This window comes from Myotis davidii, unplaced genomic scaffold (assembly GCF_000327345.1).
Source record: "Myotis davidii unplaced genomic scaffold, ASM32734v1 scaffold290, whole genome shotgun sequence".
In the NCBI taxonomy this organism is placed as follows: Eukaryota; Metazoa; Chordata; class Mammalia; order Chiroptera; family Vespertilionidae; genus Myotis; species Myotis davidii.
The window spans coordinates 5914623-5923463 of NW_006285049.1; positions in this window are offsets into that span (position 1 = coordinate 5914623).

The following is an 8841-nucleotide window of genomic DNA, read 5'->3' on the forward strand; positions in this document are numbered from 1 at the left end:
GCTGGAGAACCTGGAGAACCTGGCTGGAGAACCTAGCAAGAGATCATGGACACAGAACTTGGCTGGAGATTGTGGCTAGAGATCCTGGCAAGGCTGCTGATCAACTGAACGCTATCTCCGTGTCATTCCTTCTTCGCTGACTCCGTCCACACCTTTGGGGACCCCTGGACCTGCTGGGGTTGGACCCCAGCAGTCTTCAATAAAAGCTATTTAAAAACAGCTGACTTGACTCCTAGGTAGACAGTCAGGCTGACAACTGTCAGGAGCAGGGAGTGGAGGCCTAGGAGGGGGTGGTGGAGAGACTGAACAAAAAAAGAAAAAAGAGAAAAAAAACTCATGGATATGGACAAGTGTGGGGATTGCTGGGAAAGAAAAAAATGGGGAATAAATGGTGATGGATGGAGACTTGACTTGGCGTGGTGAACACACAATACAAAATATATATGATGTGCTATCGAATTGTACACCCGAAACCTATATAATTTTATTAACCAATGTCACCCCAATAAGTGCAATAATAAGGAAAAAAGACAGCTGACTCATATGGGAGAAAGGCTTCTGGTGCTTGCTGCCTTCTTTCCTTCTGTTTAAAATGCAGTCACCTTAGACGATGAGTTGATTTTAAGGATGAAAGAAAGCCATGACCTATGATAAGTGGGAATATAGAAGGAAGCTGGATGATCAAGGTATCTTGCCTTCTGGAACACTTACCTCCAGGCTTCTTTCACATGGGGTAAATAAATTTCTGTTTTGTGTAAGCCATTGGGTTTTTCCTATAATTGGCAAAACCTAATTCTGATACAACATGTTAGATTACATTGCATGATTGTAGGCCTGTATATATTTATTTATATATCCACATATAAGCTGTCAATTTCACACCTTCTGATGGTGATACAAGAGATTATTACCAATATCAAAATATTTGATATTAGTAAACAATTTTATTTTGTGCCCTCTATCTTCAGACAAAGAATGTTTTTAAAGGGAATGTAAATTGTACAGCCACTCTGGAAACTGTACGGAGGTTCCTCCAAAAATTTAAAAATAGAACTATCTTATGATCCAGCAATTCTACTTCTGGGTATATATCTGATGAAAACAAAAGCAATAATTTTAAAAGATACATGCACTCCCATATTCACTGCAGCATTATGTACAATAGCCAAGATATGGAAACAACCTAAATGCCCAGCTATGGGTGAATTCAGCCACAAGATATTATTTAGCCACCAAAAAAGGAATAAAATCTTTCCATTTGTAACAATATGGATCAACTTTGAGGGCATTAGGCTAAGTGAAATAAGATAGAAAGAGAAAGACACAGACTATTTGATCTCACTTATATATGGAATTAAAAAAAACAACCAAGACACAGGGAATAAATTGGGGGTTACCACAGGCAGGAGTAGAAAGTGGGTGAAATGTGTGAAGTGGGTCAAAATGTGCAAACTTCCAATATAAAATAAATAAGTCATGGAGATGTAATGTAAAACATGGTGACTATAATTAATACTGTATTGCAAATTTGAAAGTTGCTAAGAGAGTAGATTTTAAACTCCCTATCACAAGAAAAAAAAACTGTAACTACTTACGGTGACAAACTAAATTATGTGGTGATTATTTCAATATATACAAATATCAAATCATTATGTTGTATACTTGAAACTGATATAATGTTGTATGTCAAGTATGAGTATACCTCAATAAAAAATAATAAAATAGGTAAATAAAAATTATTTTAAAGCTCTTGCAGATCAAGCCTTAAATGTAAGTTGGTTGCTTCAATTGAGTTCCTCCTTAGAACTATACAGTTTTATAGCAGAAAGCGATGTTTGTTATTGTCTAACCTCTCCTCTCTGACAGAAGAAACTGAGGCCAAGAGAAGTCCACAGGGGGCCCTGCAGGCACTATGCATAGTTTAAACACATAGACTCTGGAGAAAGACCATTTGGACTGGAATTGATTTTGTGATTTTAGGCAACTGATTTAACCCTCCTGTACTTGCTTTCATGGGACTGTTGGTGAGAACTGAATGAGTGATCACATGACAGGTACTAAAGATAGTACCTAGCATAGGTGAGCACACCACAAGTATTGACCAGAATTTTGACTCAAATCTCTTTTCTGCACCCCAATACTCTTTCTTCTCCTACCATGCTGCCTCCCTGGACACTGATTAAAAGTAGGAAGTTGAGAGAACAAGAACCAAGATGGTTAAGGTACAATGGGTACAAGGAAAGAAAGACAACTTTGGATGCAAGAGTACTGCCTGGAAAGGAAGGTCCAAATCTGTGCGTAGGACAAGAGTTCAGGATAGCCAGGGAGCAGTACAAGAAGTGGGCAAAGATACCTGGGAGGAAATGGCTAACAAATTCCTCATGTTAAAAAATTGCAAAGGATTGCCATATTTGGATCATAAAAAAAAGATTGGATTTTTGAAGTTAAAAATCAGGAGATGATGGAAGATGACATGATGTCCTTAATTCAAATTCGCATGGATATAGAATTTTCTTCTCAGCATTCTTAAAACCATTTGCAGAACACCATTAAGAAGCCAAAATATCAAATGTGGAAAAAGGACAGAAAAGGCTATACCTTGAGAAGCAAAATATATACAGGATTTAGGCATGCAAATTGCTTGTGAGACCTAGATTCTTAATTTTCATCCTGCCCATAAACATCCCTTGAGAAGTATATAAATAGGACTTTTATATCATTAAGGGTTTGTTTAAAGATTCAGAACTATAGTTAATCCATTTCCACATAATAGCTCTGAGGTGTATTCCTCTAGTTTTTGTTAGGAATTTGAAACACTGAGTGAGATTAGCATGAGCCAGGATCAGTCAACAGATGACAATGCTGGGTTATTGCAGAATGTTAATGCTTAGGAGATTCTATTATGCTTCTGTCACTCAAAATAAGCTGAGGCACCAAGTGCTTTCACATGTGGATTATCTTTCCATCATCACAGATAAAGAATGTTGGTGCTGTTACTTTCACTAAATCTTCACATGAAGGATGTTCTATCATTTCCTGTAGATAAGCAATGCACACATGAGAAAGAACAGAAAGCTGATCTAGGAAAATAGTCTTTTATAAACTGAATTTAAAATAGGAATAGGTGAACAAGTAAATGATTAAGAAGATAAAACAGAAGAACATACTGAGGGTTTTTTTAATTCATAGGAAATAAGATTTCCTTTACTTTATGAGATGCCATGTATTTATTCAAAGAAAGCCTTGAAATCTTAGGTAGGGAAATGTTGCTTATTTTCTCCACCCAGTGATCCAACATTAAGAGCATGTATAACTTTGACTGCATATCCTAATGGATAGTAGTTCCATTCAAGGATTGTTTTTAAAGTTATTTTTTCTTTTTTTAAAAAAGGAAGAATGTTCTGAAAAATAATATTTATTAGAGATGGACTACTCAAATGACCCTGCAATTCTATGACTCCATTTGTCTTTTCACCATGAACTCAAGAAGGGCATGATTTAAAACTTCAGATGGCTACAAAAATGACAAAGTTAGTAGAGTTTCCAAGGAATCCTTAGTAATAACAACAACAATAATAATTACTGCCATCTACTGTGCTAGATTCTTTAAAAGGATCATCACATTTAATTCAATAATTTTATGTCATCAATATTATCCAATTTAACAGATGAGGTAACAGTCTCAAAGAGGACCAATAACTAACACACAGTCAATAGGCTAATAATTAGGCAGGTTCAAGATTATAACATAGATTCGTCCAAAGTTCCCTGAAGATATGCTGTGTTTTCATTCCTCATACTACTTTCCTTTACTTTATTGCAATGATACAGATGATCATGACTCCATAGTCCAACATCAACTCCTCTATGTTTTGACCTAGATTTCCATATAGAACTCCCTATTTCAGATCACCCAAGCTCATGCATTGGGAACCAATGGGCCCATGAATATGCCCTGAGATATTCAGTCTTCCCCCAACTCTACTATGAAGGCATCATTATCCCTATTTTGCAAATCATAATGCTGAAGCTTTTGGTTAAATAACTTGCTCAAAGTTGCACAAAGAATAAGCATATATTATTCATTTAATATAGTGGCCAGCCAGTTCAGAATAAGTGTTCAATAAATATTTGTTAATGGATGGATGAATAAAAGTAATACCATATCTTTTTGTTCACTTTGGAGAAGTGTCTATTTAGCTCTTTTGCCCATTTTTTAAATTGGATTGTTTGTCTTACTTTTGTATGAGTTCCTTATATGTTTTGGATATTAAACCTTTATCAGATGTATCATTGCCAAATATATTCTTCCATACGGTGGGCTTCCTTTTCATTTTGTTGATGGTTTATTTTGCTGTGCAGAAGCTTTTTATTTTGATGTAGTCTCATTTGTTTATTTTTTTTCCTTGTTTCCCTTATATCAGCAAACATAATGCTATGAGAGATGTAAGATTTTGCTGCCTATGGTTTCTGGTAGGATTTTTATGGTTTGGTTTCAGGACTTACATTTAAGTCTTTTATTCATTTTGAGTTTATTCTTGTGTATGGTGTAAATTGGTGGTCTATGTTCTTTTTTTGTATATACATATCCAATTTTCCCAAAACAATTTATTGAAGAAACTGTCTTGATTCCATTGTATGCTCTTGCCTCCTTTGTCAAATATTAATTGAACAGAATGACTTGGCTTGATTTCTGAGTTCTCTGTTCTGTTCCATTGATCTATATGCCTATTATTGTGCCAGTACCAGTCTGTTTTGATTACAGTGGCTTTGTAGTATAACTTTATAACTGGTATTGTGATTCCTCCAACTCTGTTCTTCTTTCTCAAAATTGCTGTGGCTATTCATTCAGTGTCTTTTATGGTCCCACATAAATTTTGGGATTATTTGTTCTAGATCTGTGAAATATACTGTTGGCATTTTAATAGAGATTGCATTGAATCCATAGATTGCTTTGGGTAGTATGGACATTTAATGATTTTAATTCTACCAACCCATGAATACAGTATATTCTGCTTGTATCTTCCTCTATTTTTTTTCAACATTCTGTAGTTTTTTGTAAGGTTACAGCTGCCATAGATAGTGATTCCACTGACAAATCTTGTCAAAGTAAATTGAAAACCTTCTGGAAAAGATTCACCATTCTAGATGCAATTCAGAACATTCATGAGATGAGGTCAACATATCAACATTAACAGGAGTTTGGAAGAAATTGATTCTGACTCTCATGGATGACTTCGAGGGGTCTAGGAATTCAGTGGAGAAAGTACCTGAAGATGTGGCAGAAATAGCAAGAGAACGAGAATTAGAAGTGACGTTTGAAGATGTGAGCGAATTGCTACAATCTCACGATAAAAATTTAACAGATAAGGAATTGCTTCTCATGGATGAACAAAGAGTTAGCAATTAGAAGTGACGTTTGAAGATGTGAGCGAATTGCTACAATCTCACGATAAAAATTTAACAGATAAGGAATTGCTTCTCATGGATGAACAAAGAGTTTTTGTGAGATGGAATTTTGTGAGATAGTGAAGATGCCGTGAAGATTGTTAAGATGATAGTGAAAGATTAAGCATATTACATAAAATTAAATAAAGCAGAGGCAAGGTTTCAAAAGGATTGACTCTAATTTTGAAAGAAGTTCTACGGTGGGTAAAATGCTATAAAACAGCATCTCATGCTAGAGAGAAAGTGTTCGTGAAAGGAATAGCCAATCGCTGCACCAAACTTCACTGTTGTCTTATTTTAAGAAACTGCCACAGCCACCCCAATCTTCAGCAACCACCAACTCAGTCAGCAGCCATCAACATCAAGGAAAGAGCCCCTACCAGTAAAAAATTCCACCTCACTGCAGGCAATAAAGAATTTTTTAATTAAGGTATGTATAATGCAGTTTTTTAGACATAATGCTATTGTACAATTAATAGCCTATGTATAGTGTAAACATAATTTTATATGCACTGATAAGTGAAAATATTTGTGCGACTCTATCGAAATATTTATTTTATTGCTTTAGTCAATAAAATATTTATTTTATTGCTTTAGTTTTTGGAACAAAAACCCTCAATATCTCCAAGATATGCCTGGATATATCATGAACACACACATATACAAGATAAGGTTTGGGTTTAGTCTATTATGTATTTCCATAAAAATACTGGACAATTCTCAGGATCTTTCTAGATTTATGAAACAGATGTGGGTTAATCCGTGGGATCATCATGAGCGAAATAATTAAGTTACTAAAGTTCTTGGACAAAAAGTAAGAAATTGCAAACATAAAATTTGAATTACTACTTGGCATCTCTGTTACCACAAAAAAAACACACACACACACACTTAAACTTGAGAACTAAATAATTGTGCAAAATTGTTGTTAGAAATGAAAGAAGATGTGCAATGAGGGACATATGTGTTATTACCAAAAGTATGGAATGCATCAATTTATTTAAAACCTTAAAATGTCTGTAACTTTATTAGGAATACCTAAATTGTCATAAAAGTTTTACTTTTATGTAATGAGGAGTTTAATAAAAAAGAAATGACAGAATCTTGTCTGGGTTAGAAAACATGTTTTGTTTTCCAATTTTTGTTGATTTAATTGTACATTTATTTTTGAAAATACCATACAAAAATAATCATTTCATTAAAAAATAAACAACTGTCCAAACTTACGTGCTTTAGAAAAAATTGGTAGAAAATCATTTAACCAAAAGGCAGCTATGAGAGTAGGCCAAATACTCAGCAGGGCCGATTACAGGCACGTGGCATTGGTCAATGAACAGTTATACCTACCAGTGTACAGCATTGTGGTCTGATCCTTAATCTCATGAATCAGCTTTTGCAAATGATGCAAGGGCCATAAAACTCTCACCTTGGAAATCCCTATTTTATGTGAAACCGTTTTCTTCTCTCTGTTTGTGTACTGACATCCATACATATATTCACATGTATTTGTTTTTTTTAATTTGAGCTCTCTCATACCTGCTGAAAATGGGGCCAGGAAAAAATGAGTCTTTGGGTTATTAGGAAATAAAAAGCCAGAGAAGTAATGTTTTTAATGTGGGGAATTATTTCCAAACAAGAAGTAAACAACTCACATATTACTTAACACCTATGGAAAGAATTATTCTTATAGAAATTGGATTTATGTAATTTAAAAAATGTACAAACAAGTGCTATGAAAGTACTGTGAATGTTTAGAGTATGGGCACAACAGGACACTAGGAAGAAACATTTAGCACTATAAAATGTTCCCATCTTCAGAGTCTTGCCTGATTAGACAAATCTTTAGCTTTTATTTTGTTAATGATAATTCTAGGCATATCCTTAGAACTTTAACTTTTAATTGCATCCAAGTCTTTAACCCTTGTTCTGTACCCAAGAGCTAGAAAAAAAATAGAAATGGGATATGATTAAGAGGGTCCCTTATGCCCTGACCAGTTTGGCTCAGTGGATAGATCGTCGGCCTATGGACTGAAGGGTCCCAGGTTCGATTCCGATCAAGGGCATATACCTTGGTTGCAGGCACATCCCCAGTAGGGGGTGTGCAGGAGGCAGCTGATAGGTGTTTCTCTCTCATCGATGTTTCTAACTCTCTATTCTTCTCTCTTCCTCTCTGTAAAAAATCAATAAAATATATTTTTTTAAAAAAGAGGGTCCCTTAGTCTATAAAGAGTACAATCACAATTGATATACATATATTTTTTTTAATTCTAGAAAGTTTAGAAAGATTTATTTAATCTAGAGGAATGCAAGGAAATTTATAAAATTTTAAAATTAACACTCTAAATATTGTGTATTCATAAATTGGAAGTGATGGTATTTGAAAGAGTCCTATGCACGATTATAGCTGATTAACAGAAGACAACATTGTATAACGAATGGCTAGAATTACTTTGGCTGCTCAGTCATATAACTGATGAATAAAGGGTCTGAGGTTGGGGTGGGTGGTATGTTGATCAAGCAATCCAGCACTCACAGACTTAGATGTGATAACTTTACTGCAGCTCTGAAGACAGAGGAGGTGGGTTTGGAATATATCTGGATATCAGGAACAATACACATGATTGAGTGACAGTATGTTCTAAATGGTGCCAAATGGATCTTGAATCAGTGTTTGTCTTTATAGGGACATCGCAGGCAGTTATCATTCCTCCCATTTTAGTTAATGTTCCCTGCTCATGTAATGAAACCCAGCATTACTACATGTTCCTGTCATCTGTGCTTCAAGAAATGGAGTGCACTTGATGGTGTCCTATATTTCGGTGCCAAGTCTCTTTCCATAAGCGTTTTTGGAAGACAGAGACGTTCCTTTAGTAAAGGAGCCAGTCTCTGGGAAACAGAATTAAACATTAAATGAATTAATGACAGATGCACAAAAAGTAGGAGTACGTTACACCAAATGAGCAAGTCGAAGCACATTTATATTTAAAAGAACATTTTTTGTAAGTATGATATGGATTAGAAATGGTAATTAGACAGGGACCATAAAGGTTCCCAAACTCAATGTGCAACTTCACCCATACCCAAACTTCAATTGCTCTCTCCATGCTAATAATTCGCAAGTCCACATTTTTGTCCCAAACCTTTCTTTCAAGCCACAGATTCTAATTTCCAGCTCTGTAGAGAAAGCCTTATACTGTTTGACTAAAACTGAACTCGTGATTCATTTTAATCCACTTCTCATCTTCTTATATTTCTCATCATTTTATCCAATCTTCTAAACTAGAAAAGATCAATACTCCTCTTCCTCCCTTATCAATAACCCAAAATGATCACTCTCCACATTTTATTAATTTTATGCCAGAAAATATCTCTCAAATCTGAGTTTTCCACTCT